The 22,722-nt window shown below is 48.8% G+C and overlaps 1 long non-coding RNA gene across 7 annotated transcripts in view; it reads right to left on the bottom strand.

The window, feature by feature from the left end:
- The window catches only part of LOC147030391 (uncharacterized), a 98,485-nt gene that overhangs the window by 16,572 nt on the left and 59,191 nt on the right, over nt 1-22,722 (bottom strand). For 4 of the 7 annotated variants that reach the window (XR_015056332.1, XR_015056335.1, XR_015056333.1 and 1 more), the window contains 3 exons: nt 17,358-17,515; nt 17,032-17,171; nt 11,056-16,004 (listed from right to left, as the gene is read on the bottom strand). This is a non-coding gene — a long non-coding RNA (uncharacterized LOC147030391). Of the gene's footprint in view, nt 1-9,290; nt 9,413-11,055; nt 16,005-17,031; nt 17,172-17,357; nt 17,516-18,900; nt 19,999-22,722 lie in introns of those variants that run through there. The other 3 variants (XR_015056334.1, XR_015056330.1, XR_015056331.1) reach the window with 3 other exon arrangements.

Below are 22,722 nucleotides of genomic sequence, written 5' to 3'. Positions count from 1 at the left end.
TGCGCAAAGATGGTCCCCAAGCTGTTGTCCGAGGACCAGAAACAGCAAAGAGTCACTGTCTGTCAAGACATTATCGAGCACCTCGAGGACGATCCAGACCGACTCGTGGGGCGGCTCAGCCCAAATATTCAAAAGAATTGTGCATTTTGTGATACAAGCACCAAATTTGGCACAAACGTACATTAATATGTTGCGAACATTTTCAGATATTGGGCCACTTGAAATTCTCTCTTTATGTCCGCCATATTGGATTTCAAAATGGCCGCCACTTGAAATCTACATTTGCTATTATCTCTGGACGTAATGCAGCTATTGACTTGATTCTGGTATCTAAATGTATGTTTTTGGGGGCAAGGAATCCAATGGTACCATTTTCAACCAACACTGGGATGGGAACCAACACTGGAGATGGCAAACAGCAGACACACGTCATCATGATCAGACGCCAAGTGTACAGGCCTCATTTGTGAAAGATGTTTGCTCTCTCGTCGGTGTCATAGAGGAGATGGGCAACCCATTCAAGGAGGAGAGTCAGGATGTAGTCAAACTGGACACAAAGGAGATCGCAGATCCTGCTGCTGTGGAGACCATGATGAATGCCAAGAGGATTGGCCAAGAGCAGTTCGAGGCTTTCACCAGAGAGTGTCTGTTGGACAAAACAAAGGCAGTGGACACACCCATTCCTCGTAACAAGCTAAAGGTGTTCAGCACTTCCACTCCAAGAAGCCAGAGCATAGGTCAGCAACAGCTCGCCTCCATCAAGAATGACGGTGAACTCTTCGCACACCTGTACATTGGCTGCCAGACGAGGGATGGAAACCTTGAGGAGTTCTTTTGTCACGAGAATCAGGCATGTCCTCCTGCATTGTCTGATGGTGGAAGCCTCTGCACTGGTACCAAGAGTGATCTCCTCACATGCTTGGAAGAAGTCTCCGACGCAAAGACAGAGACTCCTGTCACGACCTGTATTGTGCTTGATGGAGCAGCCATCGTCCAGACGGTGAAGCCGGCTGCATCAAAGACCTTTGAAGAGTATGCACAACAGATCTTCATCCCATATATGTCCAGGAAGCTGCAAACAGTGTCACGCCTGGATCTGGTCTGGGATACTTATCTTGCTGATTGACTGAAAGGTAGTACACGTGCAAAGCGGGAACAAGGTGTGCAGAGACGTGTGGTGGCTGCCGCAGCCATACCAGGAAACTGGCAGAACTTCCTACGAGTGGACAGCAACAAGACCGAGCTGTTCAGGTTCCTCTCAGCAGCTCTCATGGAATGGTTTGACCAGGAGGACAAGCAACTCGTCATTACTGATGGAGAGGCAGTGCTCAGCAAGCCACTACTGCCATATCTGACCTCACTCGCCCCATGTAACCATGAAGAAGCTGACAGTGGGATGTTGCTGCATGCATCTCACGCAGTCCAGCATGGACACCATGCAATACTCATCCGGACTGTAGACACCGATGTTGTGGTGCTGGCAGTGTCCCTGGCACAGGAGTTGCAACCAGAAGACAAACTGTGGCTGGCATTCGGAACAGGCCAGAGTTTCCGATACCTAGCAGCACACGAAATAGCAGCTGGATTGGGACGAGAGAAGGCTCGTGCACTGCCAATGTTCCACGCTCTAACTGGATGCGACACTGTGTCTAGTTTTCATAGACAAGGCAAGAAGACTGCGTGGGCAGTCTGGACGGTACTGCCAGAACTCACTGAGGCGCTGCTGCTGCTGTACTCTGCACCTCTTGACATACCAGACGATGCAATGCGCATCATCGAGAGGTTCGTGATCCTGTTGCATGATCGAACCAGCATATGCACAGACATTGACAAGGCCAGGAGGAAACTCTTCGCAAGGAAGAACAATGTGCAGCTCATTCCTCCAACGAAGGCAGCTCTGGAGGAACATGTCAAGAGGGCAGTGTATCAAGGTGGACATGTGTGGGGTCAGACACTGCTGCCAGCACCAGAGCTCCCTCCACCAACCAACTGGGGTTGGTCAAGGACTGGAGAAGGACAGTACACACCTTACTGGACCATGCTAACTGAGGCAGCTCACAGCTGCATTGAGCTGGTTTCTTGCAAGTGCAAGAAAGGGTGTGTGAGGCGCTGCAAGTGCAAAAAGGCTGCCCTTCAGTGCACAGCCCTCTGTGTGTGTGAAGGGGACTGCACATGACGAGTCAACAACATACATGTACTTGTGGCAATGCTGAACTTGTTAACATGACACTGTTTATGTACACGTATCTTCAGTACTGGTATATACCTAGCCTCAGATACCAGTACACCTATCCTCAAATACTAGACCATTTAGCATGTCAGTATTATACCTCAGACATTTACAGAACTAAGACATTCTTTTCAAAGTATTGTGTTGAATCCAATATTTGCCTCGATAATTTCCAAATAAAATTATATAACAGACTGTGATAGATAATATTAAGTTGAAAATGGTACCATTGGATTCCTTGCCCCCCAAAAACATACATTTAGATACCAGAATCAAGTCAATAGCTGCATTACGTCCAGAGATAATAGCAAATGTAGATTTTAAGTGGTGGCCATTTTGAAATCCAATATGGCGGACATAAAGAGAGAATTTGAAGTGACCCAATATCTGAAAATGTTCGCAACATATTAATGTACATTTGTGCCAAATTTGGTGCTTGTATCACAAAATGCACAACAGGTTTGCTATGCTACTACACTATACTCGGGAGAGTCATTACTGGCGATGAATCGTGGATATTTGAATACGATCCCGAGACCAAACGGCAGAGTCGTCGGTGGAAAAGTTCGGCATCACCAAGACCAAAGAAAGCAAGGATGTCGAAGTCGAAGGTCAAGGTGATGCTCATCGCGTTTTTTGACATCAATGGCATTGTCCACTTTGAGTTTCTACTACAGGGTCAAACAGTGAATCAATCAGTGGACAAGGAAATCCTCCGGCCCCTCATGAGATCAGTCCGGGACAAGAGGAGGGATCTGTGGGAGAACAACGCCTGGGTGCTCCACCATGACAACGCCCCTGTTCACAGTACCCTGAGCATCCGCCAGTTTCTGGCGGAGAGGAACGTGCCAACTCTGGAGCAACCCCCGTATTCGCCAGACTTGGGCCCTTGTGATTTTTTCCTATTCCCCAAGCTCAAGGGGGTGATCAAGGGGACCTGATTTCCTGATGTGGAGGCCATCAAAAGGACCGTGACAATGGAGCTCCGGAGGATTCCAGAAGAAGCCTTCCGGGGGTGTATCAAAGCCTGGAAGAAGAGGATGGACAAGTGTGTGAGACTGGAGGGAAACTATTTTGAAGGGGACAAGCTGTGATTTCAATATATTTTTTGGAATAAAATTTCTGTGATGTCAGTCCCGTTACTTTTTAGATGGACCTCGTGTGTGTGTGTGTATACATATATATATATATATATATATATATATATATATATATATATATATATATATATATATATATAAATAATATAGTGGTCTGCAAAAGTATTTACCCTCCTCCAAAGTTTTCACATTTTGATGCCACCTGTGTTTATTTCATGATGTTTTCAAATCAAACTTAAGATAGAGGGTCTTCACAAACTACTCCAAAGTGATGAAGCCAAAAATTGCAGATAAAATGTGAATAACCTAGATTAACAGAGAAAAATCAGATCATTCTCAGTTTCATAAATATTTTTAACCTTTTACCTAATTAACCCTAAATCACTTCAGGAGCAAAATATTTGTTTGAAAGGTTCCAAAATAAGTGTAGTGGGTGTCACCTGTATGGAATCAGTGGTTTAGCTTAAAAGTTAAGCTCCACCACTTATCTGAGTTTTAAGGTGCAACTCACTTGGTCAACCAACAAGGAAAGCATGAAGACCAAGGAGCTTTCCAAATAAGTCAAACATAAAGTGGTGGAGAAGCACTTCAGGAGAGGGTTATAAGAAGATTTCAAAGTCACTCATTATCCCTTTGAGTATGGTGAAATCCATCATTAAGAAGTGGAAGATGTATCATACCACCCAGACCTGCAGGCATGTATACTAAAAGTTTTGGAAAAGGTGGTATTTTAAAGTTACAAAAAAGGGTGTGACATTTTATTTAGTGGCTTATTATGAGAATAAGTACACCATGAAGTATAGAGAAGCAAACACTTATTTCACAAACTGGGTAAGTATATGAGATGAGGTAAGTATAGAGAAGAAAGTCTAATAGGGGGGTGAGATGATCCGCACTCTTTACAGACATGCTGGGTGGTTTGCCATTGCCTTCCCAGCAATCAGTCAGGGCAGGAATTTACAATTTCTTCAGCATGCTGGCAATAGCTCACTAATTTTCACAAAGGACACTATAGGACTTAAAGTTCACCAACTAATATTCGCAGATGGGGTGCCATTTTAATGTCCATCTAAGCGACATTATCTCTGGACCCAACTGGGTCCAGTTCAAATGTGAACTGGTCCAGGTCCAGTCGGTTCAAATGAACCAGGTTTTCTGGTGAGGAGGGTGTTTGGATATGGACACCCAGCAGGATTAAAAACAAAACCTGTCAAAGGGCGGAGGAGCTCCTTGTGAGCCAACGGCCATCCATATCTAGTGCCCAACTGTGTCTGCGGACGTCCTCCTGCAGTTGGGTTACTTCTTATTAGGAGGTTGGTGGCAGGATTTGCACTCCAGCCACCGTAAAACGCTTCATTCCGCAAAACGCAAAAACGCAAAAAAATCTGAAAACCCACTCCGTGGGGGTACCTCCTGTGCAGCTTCCCTTCGCAGGGCAGCTCACCGGATGATGGGATTGGGGCAAAGCCTTCGGGACCCCCAATCTTTGATAGGAGGGAAACCACGGGGTAACATCCCTGGGTCAGATTGCGGGAGAGTGTGTCGGAGTGGTGCTGAGTGTCGTCCACCAGACGGCGGTCTCCTTGGGTTAACCTGAGGCGGTCCCTTCGGGTGGGTGCCTGGAATGTCCTATCCCTAAGAGAGGATGATCACCTGTCTCTGTTATCATCTGAGCTCAAGCGTTTGGACATCGGGATTGCAGCTCTCTCTGAGGTTCGGAGACCGGATTGCGGCGAGATAATGGTGGGTGGTTACACCTACTATTGGTCTGGTCGCTCTGATGGTACCACCATACCCAAGGAGTTGCTGTAGCTGTGGCCAATAAGCTGACCCCAATGATAATTGAGGTAACACCGGTCAACGAGCGTATTATGAGATTAAGGATTCGTCACTCCTTAGGTGTCATTTCCCTGGTCTCTATTTATGCTCCGACTGAGGCGAGTGATCTTACCGTGAAGGATGCATTCTACGCCACACTCGAGTCTGTGGTTGATCAGTGCCCCAGACGAGATACACTTCTAGTCTTGGGGGATTTCAATGCATCGACTGGAACTGATAGGGATGGTTATGAGGTGTGTGTTGGTCCCCATGGGTCAGGAACTATGAACCAGAATAGCACTAAGTTCCTTGACTTTGCAGAAGTCATGGACTTAGGGTGGCTGGTTCATGGTTTCAGCGCCCGCAAGCTCATCGCTGGACTTGGTATTCCAACGCTGGCGGTGTGGCAAAGGAGATTGACCATGTCCTCATTGACGGTCGTTGGAGGATGATCCAGAACTGCAGGGTCTACCGGAGTGCTCAGTTCCTCAATACTGACCACAGGCTTGTTGTAGCAACTCTAAAGCTGCACCTTAAATCCTGGAGAATGGTACCATCCCAGCCTAGGCTGGATGTTGCCAAGCTCAGGGATGAGAGAGTAGCTGAGGAGTTTGCGAACAGGCTGAGTGGACACTTGGGGGTCTGGGTGCTTTGGGGGGTCCTGAAGAGTTGTGGAGCACCTTCAAGACCACCGTCCTTGATGTTGCCGGTGGATGCCTTGGAGTTCACCGCAGGGCAAAAAAGAATTTTGTCTCTCAAGGGACACTGGATACCATTGACCAGAGTCGCAGGGCCAGGCTGAATGGCAGAGCTGAGCTGTTCAGGGAGCTGAGGCGTAAAACTGTACGTGCACTGAGGGTGGACAAGGAGGCCTATGTGCGAGGAATCTGTGAGGGGGTAGAGCATCACCTGTGGACAGGTGATTCTCGTCCCGCTTACAGGGGAATTCGCGCATTACGTTCATCCAAGCCCATCCCTCGGAGCACTGCAGTTCGAGCAGAGAGTGGTAGGCTCTTGACAGAGGAGTCTGAAGTGAAGGCCCGCTGGGCCGGTTACTTTGAGCGGTTGTACCAGGCTGATCCCCCAGCTGTCGAGTTGGACGTCAAGGGTGTTACAATCCCTGTTGCTGACCCTCGAATCAACTGTGGTCCACCATCGCTTGTGGAAACACGCGCTGCGGTGAACCAGTTGAAACGGGGCAAAGCTCCAGGGATCTGTGGCATCCATGCTGAACTTCTTAAGGCTGGTGGAAATGCTGCACTCGCGTCGTTGCATGCAGTTTTGTGCTCTGCCTGGAACACAGGCATCATCCCAACTGACTGGAAGAGGGGCCTTGTTGTCCCTCTCTGGAAAGGGAAGGGTGATCGCCAAGACTGCAACAACTACCGAGGGGTGACGCTGCTCTCAGTGCCGGGCAAGGTCTTTGCTCGGATAATTCTTGATAGGGTTCGCCACCATCTGCTTGAGCACCAGCGTCCAGAGCAGTCAGGCTTTACACCAAAGAGGTCAACGATTGACCGTATCCTTGCTCTTCGTGTCCTCACTGAACGCAGACGAGAGTTTCGGCAGGGGCTGCTTGCAGCCTATGTTGATCTCTGTAAAGCGTTCGATTCAGTGAATCGGGATGTCCTCTGGAGGATTCTTGGTCTTCGTGGGGTGCCACCGAAACTGATCGATCTGATGTCTGAACTCTACTCTGGTACTGAGAGTGCTGTGAAGTGTGGTGGTACCGCCTCTGACTTATTTCCAGTTGTTACTGGAGTTCGTCAGGGATGTGTACTTGCCCCCACACTTTTCAGCACTTGTATGGACTGGATTTTTGGGAGGATGTCGGAGAGATCAAGTTGCGGTGCATCGTTTGGCAATGTCAAGATCTCGGACCTTGATTTTGCAGATGATGCAGTCATCTTTGCGGAGACTTTAGACATCCTTTTGGGGGCCCTCGAGGTGCTGAATGAGGAGTCGGAGCCGTTGGGATTACGGATTTCTTGGGTCAAAACAAAGATCCAGGCTTTCGGTGACATCTTGGATGCTGCTGTCCTGTCTGTGTCTGTTTGTGGTGAGGATGTTGAGGTCGTGGATAGATTCACTTACCTTGGCAGTGATATTCATGTCTCCGCAGGTTGTGAGCCGGAGGTCAATAGGCACGTCTGGGTCGGGCCTGGGGAGTCATGGATTCACTGGATCATGGGGTGTGGCGCTGCCGTACCTGTGCGGGAGGACGAAAGTCCGAGTCTTCAGGTCCTTGGTACTTCCAGTCTTGCTCTATGGGTGCGAGACTTGGACTTTGACCAAGGATCTGAGACGGAGACAATTCCTTTGGTACCAGGTCTCTTCGGAGAATCCTTGGCTATCGCTGGTCGGATTTTGTGTCCAACGAGCGGTTGCTGAGAGAGACTCGGATGAGATTTGTTACCTGCATAGTCCGTGAGCGTCAGCTGCGGCTGTATGGACATGTGGCTCGTTTTCCTGACGCTGATCCTGCTCACCAGATTCTCTCAGCGAGGGAGTCTCATGAGTGGAGGAGGCCAGTGGGCCGACCACGTGCCTCATGGTTGCAGCAGGTTGACCATCATCTCAAGGAGATGGGGATGGGCCTGGCATCTGCCTGGGGGATGGCCAGACGGAGGCCCCTGGAGTACCGGCGGAAAGTGGACGCAGCGACGCGCTGTTCTGGCACATGCTCCCATACCTGACCTAAGCGACAGCACACACATTGATACAGAACCATGCCATTCAAAACACCAGGATGACAGTTTATAGCTGGTTCAAGATTCAGACCCAGACTAGACAACTCAGAGGCAAATGTGCACATCTCTAGGCTATCCTTACAACCCATAGTCGAATGCAGGTACCCTTTACCCATATCTCCTGCTCCATCCATATCTGCTGTCTCATCTATGGAATGTTGGGACATTTGCTGGTATTTATAATTTACAACATACCTATTGCATCTATATTGAGTGCAATATGATACTGTATATGATTCATACGCTCTTTCGTGAGGCATGATCGAGCCCTTAATAAGCTATTTAAACATAGAATAGTTTGAACACCTTTTCACCATCACACTGCCAATAAATCACACTTTTCTTTCCTTTCCCCTAAACCTTACACCTCCTCAAACTACCAGTTTTTGTGAGTGACAGCATCAAGCTCAGGACCATTTATTTATCCTTAAGTCTGCCAACGCAGCTTTGTGTCTGCCTCTGATGGACTTTTCCCTTTACTTGCATGTAATTGACCTTCCTTTCTTTGTGTTGTTTTCTGCACATTTGGCGGAGAGTTCATTGATGACATAATCGCTAGCACACTTGAATCTGAATCAAATCTCCTAAAATCCACCACTTGATATTTCATGGCATGTTGTCAAATTACGCTGCGTTCATTTGACACTAAAAGTGCAGTAAATTTATTTATTTATCTCATTCTTTCTATTATTCTACATTCATACTACACAGAAATAATAAAAGATTGTTATTTTGTATATAACTGTCAGTAATATCTCAACCTCAGGAAAATAGAAGTGTTGTCACTAATGTTTTGGCAATTTAACCCCAACTTGAACGATCTTAGCTTCTAACTTGACTTCAACGATTTTGGGTCTAACGAAATGATAAATTATTTTACAGCTTAGGAGGCAAGTCCGAAGATTTGAACAGAAAATGTGTCAAGTTAAAGTCACGTTCTTCAAAAATACTACCTCTTCCATTCCATCCTTCCTCATAAAGGAAGAGGCAATTAAAAAAGAAGCACCAATTTCAAAGACAACACCTGCTTATGTCATTGTGCTGGGCACCATTGTCGAAAATGTCCTGAAGTCAATGTTTAACTGATTTTGAAATCCGCATTAAAGAGGATCAAAGCAGCATCTTAAAGCATGAAAGAAAATCAAACACGAGAGATCCTGCACATATCATCTAATGGTAAATCTCAAGAGACCACATGGATAGGGCATTTAAGGCGGGGAGTGGGGTGCATCTATCAAGAGATAAATAATCATATTAATGCAGTCTATGATAGTATTACAATCCTTAACCCCCTGAACAAAAGTTTAGCCGAATGAAATTAGCTCTTCTTCAGCTAGTTCAATGCCTATTTTAACGATCTTTGTTAAATCAACAGACTCCTCTATGCTTTACCCTGTCATGAGTTGGGTTTCAACATGGTCCCAGAGGTCTAGTTGACCAACCCAAAGAAATGATGTCAGGTTCAAATGATGTTCAAATGAGATTCATTCAGGAGAATTGCCCAGCAATGAAACCTTACATGGATGGGACAGAAGAGAACAAATCCAGCACATTTACAAGAACTCAGTACTGCACACTTAAGTACAACTCACACATTTTCTAAAATCAAAAAATACAATCAGTATAAATGGAAGTTTTATACAGGCAAGTATCAATTATCAACATATTGAAACTCAAAGAAATAGTTAACCACAAAGACATTCCAAATTTTTCACTTCAATCAATAATCAATCAGAAACCTAATTACAATTCTTCTAATCTTTCGGCAGATTAAGTATTAATTATTTCTTCCACTTGGACTAAGCTTGGCCAACTGAACCTTCAATTTCAACTTCATTAACAGCACTAATGTAGGTGGAAAAAAAAAAGAATGACCCAGCTGACAATTTCTCTGGTGAAACATAATTTTTCTTTCCGACAAGAGCTCGGCTCATGGAACAGCAAGATTTTTCTCACAGTCAATGATGGCCCATGAGATGCTTCCCACTGTGCCCTCTTGGGCTGCCAAATGGCTGAGAGGTCGTGTTGCATCATGCCTGTCCCTATACTACTCGGGTCAGCTCAGAGCTTTGAAGGGTCAACCCATGCTGAAGTTGAACTGCATTCAGCTGCAGTCTGGCTGTGCCAATGCACCAAAACAAGTGTAATGCAGGTCTTCTCTTTGAATGGGTTGCATTCGCTGCTGCTGGCTTCATGCTTAACAACTGAGGAAGCCTATTTCTTATCAGAAAATCAGGCCTAAGGGTATGGTTTCTCCCCACCCTTATCATCAGCATTCTCCAAACCTTTATGACGTATCACCTATCCATATAAATGTTCAGAGGGTGATTAATAAAACCACAAATCCACTGGCCTATAATTATCAACCATGGCTGTTGTCTGCCATACATAATGATCAAATATGGTGGCATTGCCAAATGAAAATTAGCCATTTTTTAACCATGAGTTTGAAGCGATGGTTGACACTCTGCCAGTAATTGTTTCCAGGTAGTACCTGGCCCAGAAATGGTCCAGGCTGATGCAGAAGCAAGAAATTATGTCTCCATTGTTGGAATTGAATTGTTTCCCCCATTCACCGATTTTGAGACCTATTCTCACAGCTGTCAGAGGAGAATAGCGAGGGGAATTTGCTTCTTAGTTATTATTTGTCAATTAGTGAATGGTAATAAATTGGTTATATTGTCACTTTGGGGAAAAGGAGCACAAATAATTAGTGGTCAGAAAATAATTTATACATTGCTTTCCTGCACCACTAAATCTGATAAAAAAAACCGTGCTGCCCCTTGTGCTGCATTTCCATGAAATTCAGCCACCCCGGTTTAAGCTGTCCAATTGATCTTGCCGGCCATTTATCCTGACCCATCCGCAAAGTGAGTGGACATGTGATGAGGATCAGGTATAATGAATCAGCACAAAAATTTTAAGTCAATTTGAAAGGAACTATCAGGGACCTGTGGAACATCGACGCAATGAAAAATGTGAAACCCCCTCCAAAACCCCAAGTCCTCGACCTCCGCCTCCCAACCCCAAGTCCAAGTCCTCACCCTCCCCCTCCAACCCGAACGCATAAGTCCCCTACCCACTCCAGTCCTTCAAAGCCCACCTCCCCCGACCACAACTCCACAACCCCCTCCCCACCCCCACTGAAAGTCCTCACCCCTCCAAAAGCCTCAACTTTGCCATGCCAACTCTGTCCCATCTTTGCTCTCACCTCTCCAATCCCAATTCTGTCCTCCTCTACTCACTCTCACCCCACTCATAAAAGCAAACGGGCATTCCCACATCTAAACAGCAGAATATTTAACACTTTTCCCTCCCCCATCATGCTATCACCGATTTCACAGAAACTGCGATCGAAACTCCTACATGTCATCGCCCATCACGGTCGCCTGTCCAATTCACTATCCCACGACATATGCGGAAGCACCGTAGAATTGCAACTGTCAAGTGACCATGAGACTCAAAGCCATTTATCTCCTACCTGATACATATATGTATACACATCGTTAAAAGTAAATAATGGCGGATGTTTTGTTTCACAATGTCACGAGTATAGAAGACGCCAATGTTTTTTTGTCCTCCGGTCATCCAAATTTTCATTGCTGTTTTTAAAAAAAAAATCACTGGGTAAGCAGAAAATAACAGAGGTTGCAAAATATTAAGATGAGATGTGAGCTTCTCACTCGTAGATGATACACATTCAAAGTAGCATTTATTTTGGGCCGAATCACTCACCTCAGACCACAGAATAAATTAAGGACCTTGGGTGTGGAAGTCCAGCCCTAAAGGCTTGCTGAGAAAGAATGTCCCTTGAATGGAAATGTAAGAGCTTTTCACTCAGCTTGGAGAGATGATCTGATACAGGCTGCAGGAGAATCTGCGTCAGGCCTGCCCATTTTCATCCTGGATTGAGTGGTGGATGTAATTAAGGTAATAGTGTACTGGCAAAAATTAATTTGGCCGAGGCCATTTATTCCTGAGAAGTGATGCAACCCATGCTTGCAGAAAAGGGATTTTTTTGGAATGCCGGCTGCATTTTCCATCCAATCATCATGTTAACTTTGTGAGAAAAAAAAATCTCCATGAGTAGGCACTCCAACCATTTTTGTTGTTGTGTCAATCGATGAAGCGGTCACGGAGAAAATGAATTTAAATTCAAATAAAGGTGAAAAAGTGAGGGCGGAATTTAAAAATTTAGGACCTCACCTCATGTTCAACGACACGGTCAAGAATTGTTGTGGACACCTTTTACGAGTATCATACATATATTTTAATATGACGTTGTTAATGCACGTATCTTATCTATTAAAACAGTCATGAAGCTGCATGCATATGAAGCCTTCAAACCCATTGGCTGAGAGCTGGCTTGACTTCACCCACAATCATTATCAGGAAGAAACCATACATCTGCCATGTTGGTTTTCTGGTATACCTCAGATGTCTTTGGAAGTGTCAGAGTCATTATGTGAATTATCTGAACTATATAACCACAATATTTGATAGATGCACATAAGCAGGAGGCATGTTTTTTCTATCATGGAAAGTCCATAAGCCGGGTTTTTAAAAAAAAAATTTTGAGAGCAATTGAGGCAGTGGTCTGGCCAATATACCACCCAACTAATGGAATGAGCCAAAGGTGAATGTGTCAGAATAATTTCGGTTTTAGCCTGAGTGGTCAAGCTGAATAGTCGAAAAAATAGAGAAGGGTCGCCCGTCACCATCTCCAAACGACAACTGCAGGCAACAATTGCAGGATCATACAAAATGGTGCTAATTCCCAACATTGCAATTCCCAACATCATATCCATCCATTGGGAGAGTCGAAGCATCATGTCCAGGGTAGAATGACTGGGTCTGAAACCAAACTGATGATCTGAGATCATGCCATTGTAGAAAAGAAAGGATTTGATGTCATCTGCAATGACAGATCAATGACCTTGGGTATAACTGGAAGCAAGCTAATTGATCTGCAGTTGAAAGCATCCGTATTTGCGCCATGTTTGTGTGTTGCAGTGATGTTGGCCAACTTCCACACAGCTGGAAACTGACCAGAGAAAATGATCGGATTAACAGAGTAGAACGAGAATGAAGAGGAGCAGCAGAGCAGGCTTTTCGGACACATACACTGATGTCGTCTGGGCTGGTCGCAAAATCGGAGTCGAGGTTTGCCAGAAACATTTACACCTCCTCAAGTTGGAAAGATATCGTATCCAGGAGCAGTTGGGTACGAGAGGGGAGGAGTGAGGAGTGGAAATATGGAGTGAGGGGTTGGGTACACAAGATTTGGAAGCAAGAATAATTATTGAGGCATTCGGCCTTCTCAGTATTCTTTCAAGCAGAGCGAGCTGTGGTGCCATTTGAAGTGAGAGAAAGAATGGAGTGGTAGCATTCACCAAAAAAGCAAGGACAAATGTGTCCAAGAGCCGCGTCATAAAGGTTTTGTCTTCACCAGAAGAAGAAGAAGAACAACAACAACAACAACAACAACAACAACAACAACAATGCGGAGCTCTCTTAGAGCCAGCGTTCGCAATGCGACACCGCTAATAAACTAAAAAATAAGAAAAAATAGATAAATATATAAACAACAACTTCCGATATTTCGTCATGTGCCTTGATGGAGCCAATAAGCGTGACCCGTCATGGAGGATCGTCGTTCATGACGAGAAAATAGTGTATTTACGAAATTACAACACATTAAATGGAATAATCTTTAAATAGTAACGTGAACTTTTCGAAACTTTAAAGCAAATGTCCGAATATATTTAAAAGTTGATGACAGACGCTCTCAAAAGGCACCCTCAATGTGAGGATGTGTACAGGTGTTTAGTATTTAAGGAGATCGAGATCCTGTATATAAAAGAGCCATGTCCTAAAGGTTTCATCTTCACCAGAAGAAGAAGAACAAGAACAACGCGGAGCTCTCTTAGAGCCACGTTCGCTACATGAGACGCGGCTAAAAAGACTTGACAAGGTGCAACCAGGTCTTTCAAGAAAGAGACAGGTTTAAGAGATGAGCCTTGAGGTTGGCCAGATGTTCTTTCCTGGCTTTCTTGAGAGTGAACACACACCTGTTCTGGATGTTGTGGAATGATCTGATGTTGCCTTCAGTCGGATTTGCCTTCCAGAAAGAGATGGCAACTGCCTCACAGGACGATTCTGTGTACAAGTAGTGACAGGATAGGTAGAATAACTGCAGATGAGATGATATAAATCTGTACGTAAGGTAAAGCAAGCTTTTGTGAAGGATTCCCAGACAGTATTAAAGTCAGGAGAGGTGGAAATGAAGGACCAGTCTTGACATGGGAGGACAGCTTTGCAATCCCAACCAGTCTGCTCGAGTGAACTGACAGACTCCATGGTGCTGAGGCAGCTCTCTGAAAATAGACCGAGATGTTGACTCAAACAACCACGTAGTGGGGGTGGAAGAACCTGGAGGAGGTGTAGGAGAACCCATGTGAAGACGAGAAGGGCACTCGGTAGAGCACATACCTCCGCCATGTAATGCCTGATCCACGAGAACATATCGGGCCCAATACATTTTTGAGATATCATGCTATAATTCGTTTTTGGTCCGATCTCTCAATGGTGAAGAATAACTTTAAACATTATAGAAGCCGGATCCGGATCTTCATCAAAATCTAATCAGTTCGTCCTTGTCATATACCCAACCTGTACACAAAATTGCATCCGAATCCGTCCATAACTTTTTGAGATATCATGCACACAAACAAACAAACAAACAGACAGAGAGGGAGTGAAAACATGACCTCCTTCACCTTCGGTGGCAGAGGTAATGATGTCGTGGAAGGCACTGACATGGTGTTTGTCACGGTACTCCCAAACACATGACAAAAAGGGTGCTTTTAGGGATTCCAAGGTCAGAGAGACAAAGAAAAGCATCAGTAATGGGATGGCGATGATGAATAAAGGCACAAAGAAAGACAGCGCCATATGAACATGGTGGTGGATAGGGCTCAAGTTTGTGAGCGATCCAGGGATGGAGCAAGAAGGAAGGGGAGAACAGAAAGCAGAATGAGAAAAAGGTGTTTCACATTTTTTAATTGTCATTTTAAAAGGTTTAAATTGATGAAGTGAGAATGGAGGAGGAAGAAGAGTAGAGATGAGTCACGAAAGTTTGGGAATTCATGAGTTAAGAAATTAGTTGTGAATGAATGATGATGACATTTGATTCTTGTAATTTGGGGGGATTTTGAGAAGGAAGACAGGAAAATTGGAATGGTTTTGAGGTAGAATAGAAAGGGATGGTTTTGACGAGGGGAATATTTAGGTTAGCAGTTTGTCTGAACTTTTATTGGCATTCAGTTGCTTAAATAGATGTGCTTGTACAAAATCGTTCCCCTTGAGACAAAGGAGTTTGCAGAGAAATGATTTACACCCTCTCCCACCCTCCCGCCAAGGGCTGGCAGGATGGCCGAGATGATTCATCAATGTGTGAGCACCGTCCTTTGGATGGACGTTAAACTGGGTGTTCTGTCTGCCGGCATCAGTTGGTGTATGTTAAAAATCCCGTGGTGTCCTTCACAAAGAGTCGGTGAGCTATTGCTGACACCTTGAACAAATCCTAAACTCCTACCCTGACTTCCTGTATCGGAGAGGAAACCTGTCCAGGATTGTAACCCGAGGCAAAGAAAGAAGCTTTGGCAGCACCAATGCTTTGTGATGAGCATGGTGCATGATCTCTGATCCCCCCCTCAACCCGAGTACTTCTGCACGTAGTTCACCTTCTTCACCAAGACTCAAAGTTGCAGAAGGTAGGACAGAAAGTGATTGTATAAATGTTATAAACCACTCCTTGCTGCCACAACCTGTCGTAAGACAGCCAATCAGATCTTGCCAGTTTATCAAGACAGTTGATCTTTCTGCACCATATTTGTTCGAGATATGTTGCAGCATGATTATTTGTGTCGATGCTTATTGGGGCCTCTGAATAGTGCAACACCCTCGCCAAGCTGTGGCACTCTGTGAAGAACCAGGAGAAGCACAGCTCCGTCTTCTGAATGTATGTGGACTCTGTGGTACTGCGCCTGCAACTTCCATTGTCTGCAGTCATGAGAGAGTCTGCCTCTTCCTGTGTGCCGATACCTGTAGTGACATGACATTCACGGTTAGTCATGACACTTCTGCATTGTAGTCATAATATCCACTGCAGTACGAGTGCCAACGGGTTGCTAGTTTAGGTATAATTAAGGTGAGCGAATGTTTCGCGTCATTTCTTCGAGGAAACAACTTTTTATCTCCGATTCTGGTTGAGGTTTTAACTCTGTAGGATTTTATTCCCTTCACAATGCTTCTGTTCTACGTCCTTGCACTTCCTCGAGTGATGGCGCTTTGATATTGATATCATTACTATAATTCACTGACCGATGTGTTGCGTGTTCGTTTGTTCGTTTCTCGCGCGACTCCAACATTTGTGGGCCAATTCCATCAAGACTTGCTACATAGGATCATCCTGACCCCAATTAACATATAGGGGTGTTTTTATCTTTGCCAGTGGTCTGGAGAGGGGGGGGGAGGAGGGAGAACGCAAATCCTCGATGTAAATATGTATGTATCGTGTAGCACCACCTCCTGGTGCAGGAGGGTATTACAAGTTTCCATCATTTTACAGTACACTATTCCTGCCCCCACATTTTCCAGTGCAATGAGGTGTTTTGAATTCTAAGCAGCAGGTGTGTTTTCGCTTCATGTACGTAACCCCGGGTTTTTTTTGTCGGGAGCGATCGAGGCAGCAGTCTGTTGCCTATACACCGCCCAAATAAAGGGACGCGTCAGAAGAACGCTTGGAACAAATTCGCCCATAGCGCAGGTACCAGTGGGTTTAAGCAAAGTTGGCAAGATTCCACACCAAAAAAAAAAAAATGGCAAACTCGAAATTTCATCCATTCGTGGATATCGTAAAACTTCAGAGGATATATTTTTGGTGCTTTCACGACGTTCCATTTTGGGTTTCATCAATGACGGGTACAACCGAGGATTTGTAAGACATTGAAAGATGGCTCATCCAATGCAGGGAAAGTCGGAATTTAGAAACGCACTCGTTAACCGTTCCCCATTTAAAACATCAACATATTACATATGCAAAAATTGGGCAGAATTCCCATCTTCCTACCTTCTTCCATATGCTGAAGTCCATGTTGCTGAAGCTCCTTCTTCTGAGTCCTGCGTCATCGAAACCTTTTCATTTGCTCTCACCTCCATCACTCCTTTACCTCCTTCCCCCAATCTTCCCCGGGTTTTCTCATTTTCATTCTGCACAAAAGGCTTCATCAGATGGCGTTACGTTTTAAAGATTTAAAAACCGATACATCCATTGCTAAGAAATACCATCATTCATTACCCGGCTGACGACAGACACGTCTTTAACGACGTTTGTAAAACAGGAGGAGTTTTACAGGTAAGTTTGCAATTGAAGACCCTTCGATTTTTTTTCCACACCTCATCATCAGCAAAACTGGACGGTGGAAATGTTTTCAACAAGCAATGCTCGTACCACCATCGTCATGTACTCAGCACGACGACGTCTCCAGGTACAAAGTGAGACGATCACGTGGCATGTCAAGTTCGCTCAGCAGGTAAATGTTTACATGATGGAGCTGTGGAAACAGTGCCAGGAACAGCAACACATCATCGTGACGTTTATGATGATTTCCATAAATATTGTGGCAATAATATAGTTATCACAATTTCCTATCCCGAGAGGATCACCCTCGCAGAGTTTGGTATGAGTCTCCAGTTTGCATTACATGTGCAAGTGACAATCGGCTTGTGCTGTGTTGGTCGTGTGTGACGGATCGTAAACATTCCGAGGGTGCGATCACAAATGAAGGCCATTAAAGGTTAAAATTAACGAAAGAGGAGCAAATGTACAGCGAGGACACCTTGCATGGAGCTGGCGGGAAGCAGCGAACAGCGTATGCCGTGCCAAGTGCAGATAAGACCTCTTCAAACCATAAGGTGCAGAGCTTTGGCTCCGTTTTATCGGGAGAAGGGGACACGATGTTCATGCCAGTTCGTACCCAGTGTGAAATAGCGTCACGTGTCGAGGGGGGCTGATGGGGGCGTTGAAAGGTTGAACCGAGTCTCTGAAGGAGGACGTAGTGATGCAAGACCCCCCCCATATGTGAGGTTCATGCCACCAAGTACAACAAAGGGGTTTAGAGGATGCTGAACTCGCACACAGAGGACAGGCCACGCACCCTACAATGCATGGTCACAAAAATTAATCTTTATTAGAATAAGTGTGTGTGTGTGTGTGTGTGTGTGTTCAAATGAACCGTGTGAGCCACCTGGTCAATGTATTTTAGTGCAGAAGCTGGGTCAACACAGCAACCACACGACAAGATAACAAGCAGTGTAACCAGTAAACACCAGGTGTTATATTAAGAAACGTCCAAGTCGTACCCAGACCGTGTGATTCCCGCAGTCGAGGCAGAAATCTCTAATTTGTTCACGGTGCCGGTAATAACTCGCCGACTTTTCACGAAACACACCGTGGGATGTTTAACGTGCACCAACTAACGCCAGCAGACGAGAAACCTCGTTGAACGTCCGTCCGAGGGACGCCACACGCACACGCACACGCACATCGATGCCTCACTCTGCCTGCGCAACGCCGGGATTCGAACCCAGGCAACGCAGCTCGGAGGAGGAGAGCGCGTATCATTCCATCCGACACAGCAATTGGAAGGGGAATGAGAAACTGGGAGGGATTGTCGTGAGTGGCCACGTCACGGACATGAGCAGGTGACTTGCGACAGAGTCTTGGGATCCCCAATTTGATCATTTCTTGTATTTCATCTTCATCGATCAATGCCATTGGGTACAAGTCGATGCGTCAAAACACCACGGGAGAGTATCACAACTACTATCACAACACACAACAGGTGTGTTTGTTGGCCCGGGTGACCACCGTGTTCTTGTCGAGGGGTCGAGGTGTGGTGCATCGTGTACGACTGAACTCCAAGTCCGCTTTTCTTACCCGTCGCTCCATCACGATACGGACTCTGCGCACGTGCATCAACACACCTTCACCGGAGCACGTGCACCGTGCACTCTTCAGCGGCGATGCTCTCGCGCCCAACAACCAACCTCTCGTGCAGAATTAGCTTCAAGAAGTGCGTGCGTGCGTGCGTGCGTGCGTCCTGAATCCAATGGTAACATTACAGCCTCCCCCACCTCCCCCACCACCCCCTCGGGCTGGTCCGCGTTTCAAATCGATATAAAAACACGGCAATTAGGGCAGAGTGGTTTCCCGCGCGTTTGCTTTTGTCACTCCTGGAGACAAGGCGAGCTTGTGACAAACACCAGGAAACTTTCCAACGGGTTCGAAGCAAACAAGCCTGCCACGAAGCCTAATTACTCAAGCGCCGGCAGTGACGCGAGAACGAGTGAGCTTGATTACCGAACGCCTCTGATCCTCACTGGCTGCGTTACAGTCGGCTCGGCTTGGGCACCACGTGACACGCCCAAGCACGTGGATCCCATTTGCAATTTTGCTGCCGGTGCACCTTCCCACGAACACGCGGCTCCCAGCGCCGCCACCCGGACGAGTGTTCCCGGTGCAAATGCATCGCCATTCAGATACCGGTTACTTGGGTCTCTTCTTCAGGGTGACTCGTCGGGTCGGCCACCTGTTGCGCGTGCACAGCCTCCTATTTGCGGCCGTGCACGCGCTTCCAGGTGGACAGCGTGTTCACGGGGCAGGGAGCTCTCTTTCCCGCGCATTATGGACGCCTTGTGAAACGGGCACTCGTATCCTGAGTAGGACCCGACGAGCAATCTGGTCCTTGACTGCTCTTGTAAAAACAACGTTCAAAACAATAAAAATCGTGAATGACCTCAAATCCTGCTGTCCAGAGACCACGATGATAATGCGTTAATATTCAGGGTCAGACCGACTGAGTTTGGGATGCAACACCAGATGGGCCAACATTATAACCCGTGGTGCGAAGTACCAGGCCGAGGAGACGAGGCCACTTTCCCGCTAATAAAAGCGATTTCACACTTCCCTGAGTAAACAAGCCACGGGAAGTTCGGCCCATTGAGGAAACGTCACGAGAGGCCACTGGAGACCGGCTCAGACCATCGAAACAGAACCTGCGCCTTTGGGAATGCAGGGGGAAGAGGGGAGGAGGGGGAATAAGGGGGGGAGGAGGGGAGGAGGGGGAATAAGGGGGGAGGGGGAGGGGAGGGGAGGAGGGGGAATAAGGGGGAGGGGGAGGAGGGGGAATAAGGGGGAGGGGGGAGGAGGGGGAATAAGGGGGAGGGGGGAGGAGGGGGAATAAGGGGGAGGAGGAGGGAATAAGGGGGAGGAGGAGGAGGGGGGAATAAGGGGGGAGGAGGGGAGGAGGGGGAATAAGGGGGAGGAGGGGAGGAGGGGGAATAAGGGGGAGGAGGGGAGGAGGGGAATAAGGGGGGAGGAGGGGGAATAAGGGGGAGGAGGGGGAATAAGGGGGAGGAGGGGGAATAAGGGGGAGGAGGGGGAATAAGGGGGAGGAGGGGGAATAAGGGGGGAGGAGGGGAATAAGGGGGAGGGGGAATAAGGGGAATAAGGGGAGGAGGGGGAATAAGGGGGAGGAGGGGAAGGAGGAGGAGGAGGGAAGGAGGGGGAGGAGGGGGAATAAGGGGAGGAGGGGGAAGAGGGGGAGGAGGGGAGGAGGAGGGGGAGGGGGAGGGGGGGGGAGGGGGGGGAGGAGGAGGGGGGAGGGAGGGGAGGAGGGGAGGAGGGGGGAATAAGGGGGAGGAGGGGAGGGAGGGGAATAAGGGGAGGAGGGGAAATAAGGGGAATAAGGGGAGGAGGGAGGAGGGGGAATAAGGGGAGGAGGGGAAGGAGGAGGGGGAAGGGGGGAGGAGGGGGAATAAGGGGAGGAGGGGGAGGGAGGAGGGGAGGAGGGGAAGGGAGGGGGAGGAGGGGAAGGAGGGAGGAGGGGAGGAGGGGAATAAGGGGAGGAGGAGGGGGAATAAGGAGGAGGGAGGAGGGGAATAAGGGGGAGGAGGGGAAGGAGGAGGAGGGAAGGGAGGGGGAAGGAAGGGGAGGAGGGGAGAGGAGGAGGGAAGGAGGGGGAAGGGAGGGGGAAGGAGGGAGGAAGGGGAAGGAGGGGAGGAGGGGGAAGGAGGGAGGAAGGAGGGGAGGAAGGGAGGAGGAGGGAGGAGGGAAGGAGGAGGGAGGGAGGAATAAGGGGGAGGAGGGAGGAGGGGAGGATAAGGGGAGGAGGAGGGGGAAAGAGGAGGGGGAGGGAAGGGGAATAAGGGGAATAAGGGGAGGAGGGGGAATAAGAGGGGGAGGAGGGGAAGGAGGGGGAGGAGGGGAGGAGGAGGGAAGGAATAAGGGGGAGGAGGGGGGAATAAGGGAGGGGGGAGGGGGGAAGGAGGAAGGGAGGAGGGGGAAGGGAGAGGGGAGGAGGGGGAAGGGAGGGGAGGAGGGGGAAGGAGGGGGAGGAGGGGGAGGAGGGGGGAGGAGGGGAAGGAGGGGAAGGAGGGGGAAGGGAGGAAGGGGAGGAGAGGAGGAGGAGGAGGGGGAAGGGAGGGGAGGAGGGGGAGGAGGGGGAAGGGAGGAGGGGGAGGAGGGGAAGGAGGGGAAGGAGGGGGGAAGGGAGGAAGGAGGAGGGGGAGAGGAGGGGGAAGGAGGGAGGAGGGGAGGAGGAGGGAGGAGGGGGAAGAGAAGGGAGGGGAGGAGGGGAGGAGGGGGAGGAGGGGGGAGGGAAAAGGGGGAGGGAGAGGGGAGGGAGGGAGGAGGAGGGGGAGGAGGGGGGGAAGGGAGGGGAGGAGGGGGAAGGAGGGGAGGAGGGGGAGGAGGGAGGGGAGGGAGGGGGAGGGGGAGGAGGGGGGAAGGGAGGGGAGGAGGGGGGGGAGGAGGGGGAAGGAGGGGGAGGAGGGGAAGGAGGGGGAGGAGGGGAAGGAGGGGGAGGGAGGGGGAGGAGGGGGAAGGGAGGGGGAGGAGGGGGGAAGGGAGGGGAGGAGGGGAGGGGGGGAAGGGAGGGGGAGGAGGAGGGGGGAAGGGAGGGGAGGAGGGGGAGGAGGGGGAAAGAGGAGGGGGAGGAGGAGGAGAGGGGAAGGGAGGGAGGAGGAGGGAAGGGAGGGGGGGGAGGAGGGGGAAGGGAGGGGAGGAGGAGGGGGAAGGGAGGGGAGGAGGAAGGGGAAGGGAAGGGGAGGGAGGAGGAAGAGGGAGGGAGGAGGGAGGAGGAGGAAGGAGGAGGGGAGGAGGGAAGGGAGGGGGAGGAGGGGGAGGAGGGGGGAAGGGAGGGGAGGAGGGGGAGGAGGGGGAAGGGAGGGGGAGGAGGGGGGAAGGGAGGGGGAGGAGGGGGGAAGGGAGGGAGGAGGAGGGGGGAAGGGAGGGGAGGGAGGGGAGGAGGGGGGAAGGGAGGGGAGGAGGGGGGAAGGGAGGGGGAGGAGGAGGAGGAGGGGGAGGAGGGGGAGGAGGGGGAATAAGGGGGAGGAGGGGGAATAAGGGAAGGAGGGGGGAGGAGGGGGAATAAGGGGGGAGGAGGGGGAATAAGGGGAGGGAGGAATAAGGGGGAATAAGGGGAGGGGGAGGAGGGGAGGAAGGGGAGGAGGGGGAGGAGGGGGGAATAAGGGGAGGAGGAGGGAAGAGGGGGGAGGAGGGGAAGGAGGGGGAGGAGGGGAAGGAGGGGAGGAGGGGGAAGGGAGGGGGAGCAGGGGGAAGGGAGGGGGAGGAGGGGGAGGAAGGGGAGGAGGGGGAGGAGGGGGAATAAGGGGAGGGAGGAGGAAGAGGGGGAGGAGGGGAAGGAGGGGGAGGAGGGGAAGGAGGGGAGGGAGGGAGGGGGGGAGGAGGAGGAGGAGG

The sequence above is a fragment of the Eptatretus burgeri genome, chromosome 3 (genome assembly GCF_056783735.1).
Source record: "Eptatretus burgeri isolate ZD-2024b chromosome 3, Ebu_testis_v1, whole genome shotgun sequence".
NCBI lineage: Eukaryota > Metazoa > Chordata > Myxini > Myxiniformes > Myxinidae > Eptatretus > Eptatretus burgeri.
Note: the sequence above shows the minus strand (reverse complement) of the source record. Positions and strands in the feature narration are given on the sequence as shown.